Below are 13,327 nucleotides of genomic sequence, written 5' to 3' on the forward strand. Positions count from 1 at the left end.
GGGCCAGCTCTATCCGGAGCCTGTAATCGTCCAGCAGTTTCCCCGCCCCGCGCATGTGAAATATGTAGCCCTCCGTATTCATTCTAGAAACTTCTGGGAACCCAGCGCCTTGGGGAGATGGAACCGAGCCAGATGTACCCCAGCTAAGAGGAACTCAGAACCTGCATAAATAGAGAAGGTGGCATATAGTAGGGAGACTAGTAATTCCATTGAGCGCTGATTTTGAGCTAGGCACGATACAAGCATTATCTCATTTAATTCGTCACTATCTCTGCAAAACATCTTATTCATTCTTTCAGCAAACATTTCTTGAACTCTCAGAAGGATGAAGGAAGTTTACTCATCTAGTAAGTGGAAGAACTGGTATTGGAACCCGATCTGTCAGACTGCAGAGTTCCACAATCTTGCTGCCAAGTTATGTGGGGATAACAATGACTGTTTTATGTCATCTATTCATTCTTCCAGCCTGTCAGCCTCCTCTGTCTTAAGCAGAGTGGAGACGGGGGTGAATCCAGGCACACCAGTAAGTTGTACTGACATTAAGCAGTAAGCTTTCTGGGCAGAGGAAAGTGCGGGCGTAAAGGTCCAAGGCTTGAAAAGGCGCAGCAGTGCTTCTTCTCTTTGGGGAAAGAAGCGGTGGCTGCGGGGAATAAACCAACCCTGCAGAGGGGCGGGGCCGTGGGAAAGCGGTGGAAGGAGGCAGGAAGCCTGGGCGTCATTTGGGAGGCAAGGAGCTTTTCTGCAAGGCATCGCACCCTTTCTGCACGGGACCTGTCCGGGTTCCACGCCACAGGCTTCTGCAGTTCCTGCAAACTTCCCATCCCGCCCCGCGTTGCACGTCGGGATTTGGAGTTCGCGATGCTAAGAGTTGTTTCCACGTGGCGATTCCGACTTGACCCGTCGTGTTTCGGCGCTCACCTCGTGGAACCGAGGAGTCTGTCATTTCTTCCCTCGTTAGGGTGCTGAACGAAAACCGTTTGATTTATCCTGGAAAAGGAAAGGCTGAAGGCAATTAAGTAAAAGTTTTCAATTAAATGAATGCACGTTGTAGAAAAGGAATGTTCAACTGCCCTACAAATCCAGAGGTAGAAATGGGAGGCGGGGGGAGGAATTAAATAGGACACACACACACACACACACACTCTTGGGCGAGGGGTTATGGAAAGTAGGTCCGATTGCAGAATTTATTTTAAATGATTCCCGCAACCTTGGGAAGTTGGGAAGTGGTGAATCCGCTGCCGAAAAGTATTTGTGCTTATGGTAAATCCAGGTCTTAAAATTCTGTAGACTGGTAGCTATATGGATATGATTTTAATAGATGAGTTTCAGGAAGACGCTCTCAAACTTTTTTTTTTTTTTAAACTTACTTGAAATATATTGGAAACCACATATACATAATCTGTCTCACACACACTACATAAAGAAGTAAAATTTCCTTTCCCCACTTCTTTCATCCTATCCAATCTGTAGAGTCATAACCATTCTTAATAATTTGATGGGTATTCGTTTCATTTCCTCCCTAAATTTGTATATCTAGAACTAGAGGTAGAGTGTATGCCTATGCACACACACCCATACATATGTATTCAAACATAATATATGTATATCCACATGTATTCAAACACAGAATTATGTTTAGATAATTATGGTTATATGCTGGTATGCTACAGCCAGACTGCCTGGCTTCCTTTCCAGACCCTAGATGGGTAACTTTGGGCAACTCAGCCTCTCTATGCCTGGACTTCTTCATCTTTGAAACGGGATAATAATAATACTTATCCCATACGGTTCTTGTGAGAATTAAATGAAATAATATATGAAAAGCCCTTAGAACAGGCATTGACACATTGTGAAGGTAATGTAGCTATTTTGATGGTTATGCATTTTGTCTGCAACTTGATTTTTATTTAACATATGAGGGAATGTAGACAAACGTAGCCATTTTCAATGATTCCATAATATTTCACAGCATGAATATACCATTGTTTATCCAACCATTTCTCTCTTGAGAAACATTGCAGTTTTTTTTGCAGTTTCTACGATTACACATAATGCCGCAATAAACAAATTTCTACATATAGTCTTTATAAATTTGCATTTATTTCTTAGACTTTATTATTGAATTAGAGTAACTGGTTCAAATTGGATGTAATTTCCATGGCAGAGGGTACATCGTTGAACTCACTGGCAAGCCTGATGAGGCACTGGTGGAACTCATAGAGATATTGCTTAATTGCTCTCCCTGGACAATGTGTCATTTTGCACTTAAACCAGCAATGTATGAGAGTGCCTGTTTCCCCATAGCCTCACCAACAGAATATTTTGTCAATAGTTTGGACTTTCTGCCAATCTATAAAGGAAAATAAGTGTAGTTTTAATTTGCATTTATCTATTTCAATGAGGTTGAACATTTTTTTCATATATTTGGTCAACTGCCAGTTCTGGTTCTTTTTCTTTTCTTTTTTTTTTTCTTTTTGAGACAGAGTCTCACCCTGTCACCCAGGCTGGAGTGCAGTGGCGCAATCTTGGCTCACTGCAACCTCTGCCTCTGAGGTTCAAGTGATTTTCCTATTCAGGCCCCCCTCAGTAGCTGGGATTACAGGCTCACGCCAGCACACCTGGCTGATTTTTGTATTTTTAATAAAGATGGAGTTTCGCCATGTTGGCCAGGCTGGTCTCAAACTCCTGACTTCAGGTGATCCACCTGCCTAGGCCTCTCAAAGTGTTGGGATTGCAGACGTGAGCTACCACACCCAGCCTCTTTTTCTTTTCTTTTCTTTCTTTCTTTTTGCTTAGAAACAGGGTTGTGCTCTGTTGCCCAGGCTGGAATACAGTGGCACAATGATAGTTCACTGCAGCCTCAAACTCCTGGGCTCAAGCAGTCCTTTTTCCTCAGCCTCCAGAGTAGCTGGGAAAGCAGGCACCTGCCACCACACCTAAGTTTTGTAGTTTTTGTAGAGATGGAGTCTTTCTGTGTTGCCCAGGCTAGTTCTGGTTCTTTCTCTGAATTTAGATTTCAAAATGAGTCTTGAATATGAAATCAGTTTAGAATATAAGCTCTGTAGGCTTTCTGTTTATTTTATTCACTACTGTACCCCAGATGTCTAGAAGAGTAAGTGGTACAAGGCAGATGCTCACTAAATATTTGTTGAATGAATGACTGGTTGTTGCTAGTCAGTAACTGAGTATGTGATCAACTGTAGACAAACAAAAGTAATTCCTGACTCTCCCAAGGCTGAGGCTCTTTTTAAAAGATTATGGTAAAAATACAACAGAACATAAAAGTTATCATCTTAACAATTTTTTAACCTTGGCATGGAAAATTGATTGAAGTTAGCCATTTTTAAGTATACAACTCTATAGTGTTACTCACGTTCACGTTGTTGTGCTACCATTACCACCATCCATCCGCAGACCTCTTTTCATTTTGTAAAACTGATACTCTGTACCCATTAAACACAATCCTCATTTCCCAGTCAGCCCAGCTCCTGGCAACCACCGTGCCCCTTTCTGTCTCTATGAATTTGACTGCTCTAGGTCCCTCATATAGGAGGACTCACATAGTATTTATTTTGTTTTTTGTATCTGCCTTATTTCACTTAGCATAATGTCTTCAAGATTCGTCTATATTGTTGCATGTTTCAGAACTTCCTTCCTTTTAAGGGCTAAATGATAATCCACTGTAGATACCACATTTTATTTATCCTTTTATCTGTCAATGGACACTTCGGTTGCTTCCACCTTTTGCTATTGCGGATAATGCCAATATGGACATGATTGTACAAATATCTGTTCCAGTCCCTGCTTTCACTGAAATAAATGGAACTACTGTATCATGTGGTAATTCTACATTTAATTTTTTGAGGAATTGCCATACTTTTTTTCATTTTTCTTTTTTTTTTATTTTATTTTATTTTATTTTTTTATTTTTATTTTTTTATTATACTTTAAGTTCTAGGGTACATGTGCATAACGTGCAGGTTACATATGTATACATGTGCCATGTTGGTGTGCTGCACCCATCAACTCATCAGCACCCATCAATTCATCATTTATATCAGGTATAACTCCCCAATGCAATTCATTTTTCTTTTTGTTTGTTTGTTTTTGAGATGGAGTCTCACTCTGTCACCCATGCCGGAGTGCAGTGGCGCGATCTCAGCTCACTACAACCTCCACCTCCCGGGTTCAAGCAATTTTCCTGCCTCAGCTTCCCTAGAAGCTGGGATTACATGTGCACAACACCATGCCCAGTTAATTTTTGTATTTTTAGTACAGATGGCGGTTTCACCATTTTGGCCACAGTGGTCTCAAACTCCTGACCTCAGGTGATCCACCTGCCTTGGTTTCCCAAAGTGCTGGGATTACAAGCATGAGCCACTGTGCCTGGCCCCCATTTTTTGAGACAGGGTCTTGCTCTCTCACCTAGGTTGGAGTGCAGTGGCGCAGTCATGGCTCACTGTAGCCTCAAACTCCTGGACTCAAGCGATCCTCCTGCCTCAGCCTCTCATAGTGCTAGGATTACAGGCATGAGTCACCACACTCAGCTGCCATATATGTATTTTTTACAGCAGATGCACCATTTTACATTCCCACCTGCAGTGAACAAGGGTTTCAATTTCTTCACATTCTTAGTAACACTTCTATTTTTCTTTTTCTTCTTTTTTTTTTTTTTTTTTTTTTTGAGACAGAGTCTTGTGCTGTTGCCCAGGCTAGAGTGCAATGGTGTGATCTCGGCTCACTGCAACCTCTGCCTCCCAGGTTCAAGCGATTCTCCTCCCTCAGCCTCCCGAGTAGCTGAGATTACAGGCACATACCACCATGCCTGGCCAATTTTTCTATTTTTAGTAGAGGCAGGGTTTCACCATGTTGGCCAGGCTGGTCTCAAACTCCTAACCTCAAGTGGTCTGCCTGCTTCGGCCTCCCAAAGTGGTGGGATTATAGGCATGAGCCACTGCACCTGGCCTGTTTTCTTCTAACTTTAAGTGGCACTTTTCCCCTTCCAAAGTTCTACTTATAAATATATTAAAATAATGGTAGGATATGTCCCTTTCAGGGTATCCTTGATATGTATACAAGAGCTGGCCTTTTCTAGGCACTGCTAAAGAGCCAGGGCTCTGGTGACAGGAAGCATTAAACTGGTGGAGCACCTTGAGGGTAAGTTTTGGGGCCTTTTGTGCTTTTCAACTGAGCTCATTTGTTGCTTAGTGGACCGAGCTTGTTCACTGCTATGAGTGTCGTTTATTTTTCTAGTTACTTTGGGTCTGCAGTAGTAGTTAAGAGTTCTAAATATCATATAGGATAGCTGAGGTCTGTGTCCAAGGTTAGAAAGTGACAGAAGAAATACAATTCTGGACTGGACCCGTGGCTCATGCCTGTAATCCCAGCACTTTGAGAGGCCAAGGTGAGTGGATTACCTGAGGTCAAGAGTTCGAGACCAACCTGGCCAAAACATGGCAAAACCCCGTCTCTGCTTAAAAAAAATACAAAAAAAAAAATTAGCCGAGCATGGTGGTGTGCGCCTGTAATTCCAGCTACTTGGGAGGCTGAGGCAGGAGAATCGCTTGAACCTGGGAGGTGGAGGTTGTGATGAGCTGATACCACGCCACTGTATTACAGCCTGGGTGACAGAGCGAGACTCTGTCTAAAAAAAAAAAAAAGGTCGTCTGAGTTAGCACGTCCAGAGATATACGTAGTCTCCAGGGTATAACAATTTTTTTTTGTCTTCTAGGCTGAGGTTTGAGGGAAAAAAATGTCCTTTAAGTTTTATCCATAGTTGAGTTGAAACAGGTTGGGATTTTTCAGAACTTTACTCAAAATCCTAAGGGAAGAGAAGGGAGAAAAAATGAAAATAGTTATTAACAATGAGTACACTACTTTGGCTGGGCCCTGCCTGATGAGAGTGGCTTGTGGAGTTTGGCAACACCGCCCCCTAGAGGTCATTACTGTGCTACGCTCCAACCTCCCAACAATTGTTAAGACTATTCAGATCGCTGTTGATACAGAGCGTTCCAGGATTGAGAAGTGGGAGCCAGCCACATCCATGATGTTCATGGAGGCTAGAAAAACCCTGTGGAAACAAATTTTACCTGGTTACACTGAGATCCAGACATGCACAGACCAGCTCTCTTGAAGAGAGCTTGAGTTTCCTGAATGGGGCTGGAATGGAGAGAGACAATGAAGTTCCTGAGATAGTATTGACAGGAGAAAAAGGTGTGGCTGAATGGATCAGCCCAAACATCGGGGGCTTGAATCCAGAGGGAGGATGGGGTCTCGCTATTATGCTCAGGCTGGTCTCAAACTCCTTAAGCAATCCTTCTGCCTCAACCTCCAAAAGTGCTGGGATTGCCAGTGTGAGCATCTGCACTTAGCCAACAATCATTTATTGTATATTGCACAGTAGCTAGAAGGGAAGGGTTGTAATGTTCCCAGTACAAAGAAAGATAGGGCCGGCTGCAGTGGCTCATGCCTGGAATCCCAGCACTTTGGGAGGCCGAGGCAGGTGGATCATCTGAAGTCAGGAGTTCGAGACTACCCTGGCCAACATAGTGAAACCCCGGCTCTACTAAAAATAGCAATTGAAAGTCCTGCCTCCCGGGCTGAAGGAAGCTGCTTAGTTCCTGGCCCTCTCGAATGAATGGTCACCATAGATAAGGGTCACCAAGTGTCAAGAGTTCCTCTGTGGAAACTCTTTTCTAAACAGTTGATCAAGAGAAATAGCCAGTTTCCCCAATGCCTGGGCAGGAAGGAGTCCCTTAGTCTGGTAGGTCACAGGGTGGCAACACTGCGGCACTTATTGGTGGCAAAACACCAAAGACAACAACAACAGAAAATTAGAAACAACCAGAGAGAAAATATATGCAGTATTACCTAAAAGGGAACAAAAATAAGATTGACTTCACTACAGCAAAACCAGAAGCCAGGAGAAAATGGCGTAACACCTTCAAAGTGTTGAGATCAAGTAATGTCAACCTAGAATTGTCTTCCCAGAAGAATTATCTTTTTTTAAAAAAAAATTTATTTTTAGACTGGGCACGGCGGCTCACGCCTGTAATCCCAGCACTTTGGGAGGCCGAGGCAGGTGGATCACCTGAGATCAAGAGTTCGAGACCAGCCTGGCCAACATGGCGAAACCCAGTCTCTACTAAAAATACAAAAATTAGACAGGTACGGTGGCATGCACCTGTAATCCCTGCTACTTTGGAGGCTGAGGCAGGGGAATCACTTGAACCCGGGAGGTGGAGGTTGCAGTGACCCAAGAGGGTGCCACTGCACTCCAGCCTGGGTGAAAAAGCAAGTCTCCATCTCAAAAAAAACAAACATTTATTTAAAAAAATATTTATTTCTTTTTTAACAGAGGCAGGGTCTCCCTATGTTGCCCAGGCTGGTGTTGAGCTCCTGGGTCAAGCGATCCTCCCACCTCGGCTTCCCGAAGTGCTGGGATTATAGGCATGAGCCATCATGCCCAGCTGAAAAATTATATTTCAAGAACAAGGGTAAAATAAATATATTTTCAGATAAACAAAAATAGACAACTGATCATCAAAAGACCTTTACTGAAGGTGGGGGAGGGGGAGGAGGAGAAGCTGATTAAGTGGTACAAAAATACAGTTAGATAGAAAGAATATGTTCTCATATTTGATAGTACAGTAGGGAAATTATAGTTAATACTTTTACAAATTATTTATTTATTTATGTATTTTTTAGACACAGAGTCTGGCTCCATTACCCAGGCTGGAGTGCAGTGGCATGATCATGGCTCACTGCAGCCTTGAATTTCTGGGCTCAAGCAGTCTTTCTGCCTCAGCCTCCTGAGTAGCTAGGATTACAAACATGTGCCACCATACCCAGCTAATGTTTTAATTTTTTTGTAGAGATGGGGTCTCATATGTTGCTCAGGTTGGTCTCAAACTCCTGGCCTTAAGCAATCCTCCTGCCTCAGCCTCTAAAAGTGCTGGGATTGCCGATGTGAGCATCTGCACCTTGCCAACATTTATTGCATATTTCACAGTAGCTAGAAGAGAAGGGTTGTAATGTTCCCAACACAAAGAAAGACAGGGCTGGCTGCAGTGGCTCACGTCTGTAATCCCAGCATTTTGGAAGGTCGAGGCAGGTGGATCACCTAAAAATACAAAAAATTAGCCGGGTGCGGTGGCACATGCCTGTAATCCCAGCTACTCGGGACGCTGAGGCAGGAAAATTGCTTGAACCTGGGAGGCGGAGGTTGCAGAGAGCCAAGATTGCACCATTGCACTCCAGCCTGGAAGCCTGGACAATAGAGCGAGACTCCGTCTCAAAAATATAAATAAATAAATAAATGAATAACAATTATATAAAATTAAAAATTCTGTAATACAGTCACATTTGCCACATTTCAAGTGCCTAATAACCGTGTGTGGCTAGTGGCTACTATTTTGGACAATGCAGACATAGAATATTTCCACTATTGCGGAAAGTTGTATTAACAGCACTGTTCAAAGATGTACCTCAAGCCTAAGGAGAACAATTCCAGAACAAAGGTCTGAGATGCAAGGTGAAAGTTCTAGTAAATAAAATGCTAATCATGTGAGTAAATATAAACAAACATTGACGATATAAAATAATATTAATGTCTAAGTTGGGTGGCTAAAAAAAGAAAATGCTAAACTACTTATACATGTTAAGTCAGATGGAAGTGATTAGAGTTAAAAACATTCCAAGATCTTTTTTATTATTCACATAAAGTCTAGGCCAAGAAATAAAATTCAGCAATATATTGTTTACAAGCAATACACTTAAAACATAAAGACTCAGGCTGGGCTCGGTGGCTCACCACCTGTAATCCCAGCACTTTGGGAAGCCGAGGTGGGTGGTTTGCTAAAGGTCAGGAGTTTGAGACCAGCCTGGCCAACACATGATGAATCCTCTACTAAAAATACAAAAATTAGCTGGGCTTGGTGTCACGTCCCTGTAATACCAGCTACTTGGGAGGCTGAGGCAGGAGAATCACTTAAACCCGGGAGGTGAATGTTGCAGTGAGCCGAGATTTGCCACTGTACTCCCAGCTTGGGCGACAGAGTAAGAATCCATCTCAAAAAAAAAAAAAAAAGAAAAAGAAAAAAGAAAGAAAGAAAAAATAAACAATAGACAAATCCACTATTATAGTAAAACATTTTAAATATATCTCAGTAGTTGGTGGATAAAACAGATAAATGAATAAGGAAACAGAAGACTAGAATATCATAATTAAGCGTCTACATAAATGAATTTATGTAGAACTCTGCATTCGTTAATTGGATAATATGCAGTCTTTTCAAATGTTTGGGGAATGTTTGTGAACATTATACATAAAACAAATTTCAACAGATTTCAAGGAATTGGTATCATATATGGGCCTTTTCCACCTAAAGTATGGTGCATACAGCAGTAGCAGCAGCATCACACGAAAGCCTGTTAGAAATGCAGACGCTCACGTCTCACCCCAGACCTACTGCATTTTGGCAAGATCCCCAGGGGATTCACATGTACATTAAAGTATGACATGCTTTGACACAAAGCATATTTTCTGACCACAATATAATTAAGTTAAAAATCAGTAACACAAAGACAATTAAGAAAACTCCGTATTTAAAAATTAGGCCAGGTATGGTGACTCACACCTGTAATCCTAGCACTTTGAGAGGCTGAGGCAGGTGAATTGCCTGAGCTCAGGAGTTCGAGACCAGCCTAGGTAACATGGTGAAATCCTGTCTCTACTGAAATACGAAAAATTAGCCGGGCATGGCAGCGGATGCCTGTAATCCCAGCTACTCAGGAGGCTGAGCCATGAGAATCCCTTGAACTCGGGAGGCAGAGGTTGCAGTGAGCCAAGATCGCACCACTGCACTCGAACCTCGGTGACAGAGGGAGACTCTGTCTCCAAAAAAACTAAAAAATAAATAAAATGAATAAATAAAATAAATAAAAATTACAATGACACTTCTGAAAGTAGCTAACTGGCCAGTTACAGTGGCTCATGTCTGTAATTTTTTTTTTTTTCCGTGTCTGTAATCTTGGCACTTTGGGAGGCTGAGGCAGGAGGATCACTTTAGACCAGAAGTTCAGGACCTGCCTCGGCAACATAGTGAGACCCTGTCTTTGCCAAAAAAATTATTTAAAAAAATATCTATGTTTGTGTATGTTTGTGATACTGTTTGTTTCATCTACAGATCACGTGATATATTTGTGTATTTGCCAGCCCCATAGGATTGGTTCCCTAGGTCCATAACCCAGAAATTGGGAACTACCACTTTAAACTTTGTGTCAACAATACCATTTTACTGCAGGTGGTGTCTTGAGAATCAGTAATGTGCCTTTTTTTACCTTTTCCAATACATGATGTTATCTCTAGTTGACCTGAGGCATGAATGTGCCAAAGAAGAGATTAGGATTTGTAACAGAAAGGAGGCAAAGAGAAAGAAACAAACAATTAAAAAAACCTTCTATTAATGTAAAGAAAAAGTCTAAACATGTACAAAAGTATACATGGATACACATGTATCCATTACCATGTGGAACAGTGATCAATTCAATGTTGCTTCATCAGTACCTGCCCCTAAACTTTCCTCTCTCCCTTTGGATTATTTTGAGGCAAATCCTAGACATCTTGTCATTTCATCTGTAAATATTCTAGCATTTATCTCTAGAAGAAAATGATCATTTAGCAAAAATAATCGTGTCATTATTCTACTGAAAATTAACATAGTTTTAAATATCATTAACTACTCTGCTCAAATTTCCCCAATTTTCCCATCGGTATCTTTTTCTTATAAATGTTGATTGTTTCATTCAGGCTCAAAATAATGTTTATATATTGTAATTGATTGAAATATCTCTTAAATTTCTCACTTTAAAAATTTTCATAGGAGGGGCATGGTGGCTCATGCCTGTCATTCCAGCACTTTAGGAGGTCTAAGCGGGTGGGTTACTTGAACTCAGGAGCTTGAGACCAGCCTGGGTAATGTGGCAAAACCCTGTCTCTACAAAAAATACAAAAATTAGCCCGGCATGGTGGTGGGTACCTGTAGTCCCAGCTACTCTGGAGGCTGAGGTGGGAGGATCGCTTGAGTCTGGAAGGCAGAGGTTTCAGTGAGCTGAGACTGGACCATTACACTCCAGCCTGGGTGACACAGTGAGACCCTGTCTCAAAAAAAAAAAAAAAATTTTACTTTGAAATAATTTCAGATTTACAGAAGAGTTGCAAAATAGTGTAGAGAGTTTCCTAATATTTTCTGCCTAAAGTTAACAACTTATGTAACCATAGTATAATTATGAAAGTCAGGAAGCTAATGTTAGTACAAAATTATTAGTAGTAGTAGTAGTATTTTTTATTATTATTTGAGATGGAGTTTCGCTCTTGTTGCCCAGGCTGGAGTAAAATGGCATGATCTTGGCTCACCGCAACCTCCACCTCCTGGGTTCAAGTGACTCTCCTGCCTCAGCCTCCCGAGTAGCTGGGATTACAGGCATGCAGCACCACACCTGGCTAATTTTGTATTTTTAGTAGACACAGGGTTTCTCCATGTTGGCCAGGCTGGTCTCGAACTCCCGACCTCAGGTGATCTGCCCGCCTCGGCCTCCCAAAGTGCTGGGATTACAGGCGTGAGCCACTGCACCCGGCCCAGGCACTATCTTGACTCACTTCAACCTCCGCCTCCCAGGTTCACGCCATTCTTCTGCCTCAGCCCCCAGAGTACCTGGGATTACAGGCGTGGGCCACCATGCCCAGCTAATTTTTTGTAGTTTTAGTAGAGATGGGATTTCACCATGTTCTCCAGGCTGGTCTCAAACTCCTGCCTCAAGTGATCCGCCCGCCTCAACCTCCCAAATTGTTGGGATTACAGGCATAAGCCACTGCATCTGGTCATACAATTTTTTGTGTATGTTTGCCTTTCATTTAGAATAATGGTTTCAAGGTTTGGCCATTCGTGATGTTGTCAGTACTTCATTCCTTTGCATGTCCAAATAACACTCCATTGTATGGAGATACCATATTTTGTTTATCCATTCATCAATTGATGAACATTCGGGTTGTTTCTATTTTTTGAGTGTTATAAATAATTCTGCTATGAGCATTTGTGCAAAAGTCTTTTTTTTTTTTTTTTTTTTGAGACGGAGTCTGGTTTTGTAGCCCAGGCTGGAGTCCAGTGGTGTGATCTTGGCTCACTGCAACCTCCTCCTCCTAGGTCCCAGTTCAAGCAATTCTCCTGCCTCAGCCTCCCGAGTAGCTGGAATTACAGGTGTGCACCACCATGCCCAGGTAAAACAGGGTTTCACCTTGGCCAGGCTGGTCTTGAGCTCCTGACCTTGTGGTCCGCCTGCCTCAGCTGCCTAAAGTTCTGCGATTACAGGTGTGAGACACTGTGCCTGGCCAAAAAATTATTTGTATAAACATTTGTTTTCATATATTCTGGGCATACACTTTGGGGTGGATTTTTTGGTCATATGGTAATTGTATGTCTAACATTTTGAAAAACTACCAAACTATTTTCTAAAGTGTCTACACCATTTTGATTTCCAACTTGTTATTATCCACACTTGTTTTAAACATATCCATCCTCAACTGAATGCGGTGCCTAACGTCTGTAATCCCAGCACTTTGGGAGGCTGAGGCAGGCAGATCACCTGAGGTTGGGAGTTCGAGACCAGCCTGACCAACATGGAGAAACCCCCTCTCTACTAAAAAATACAAAATTAGCTGTCATGGTGGTGCATCCCTGTAATACCAGCTCCTTGGGAGGTTGAGGCAGGAGAATCGCTTGAACCCGGGGGCAGGGGTTGCAGTGAGCCAAGATTGCACCGTTGCACTCCAGCCTGGGCAACAAGAGCGAAACTCTGAAAACAAAAGCAAAAACCAAAACCAAAACAAAACAGAAAAATCCATCCTCAGGAGGGTAAAGTGTATTGCATTTCCCTAATGACTAATGATGTCAGCCACCTTTTTATGTGCTTTTTTTATTTGTTCATTTGGACAGAGTCTCACTCTGTTGCCCAGGCTGGAGTGCATTGGTGAAATCTCGGCTCACTGCAACCTCTGCTTCCTGGATTCAAGCAATTCTCCTGTCTCAGCCTCCCAAGTAACTGGGACTATAGGCTCACGCTACCACACCCGGCTGATTTTTGTATTTTTAGTAGAGACCAGATTTCACCATATTGGTCAGGGTGGTCTCGAACTCTTGACCTCAGGTGATCCACCCATCTTGGCCTCCCATAGTGCTGGGATTACAGACCTGGGCCACCCAACCCACCCTGCTTTTTTTTTCTTAAATAGAGATGGGTTTTTTTGGCCAGGCTGGTCTCGAATTCCCTA

Source organism: Piliocolobus tephrosceles, chromosome 2, assembly GCF_002776525.5.
Source record: "Piliocolobus tephrosceles isolate RC106 chromosome 2, ASM277652v3, whole genome shotgun sequence".
In the NCBI taxonomy this organism is placed as follows: Eukaryota; Metazoa; Chordata; class Mammalia; order Primates; family Cercopithecidae; genus Piliocolobus; species Piliocolobus tephrosceles.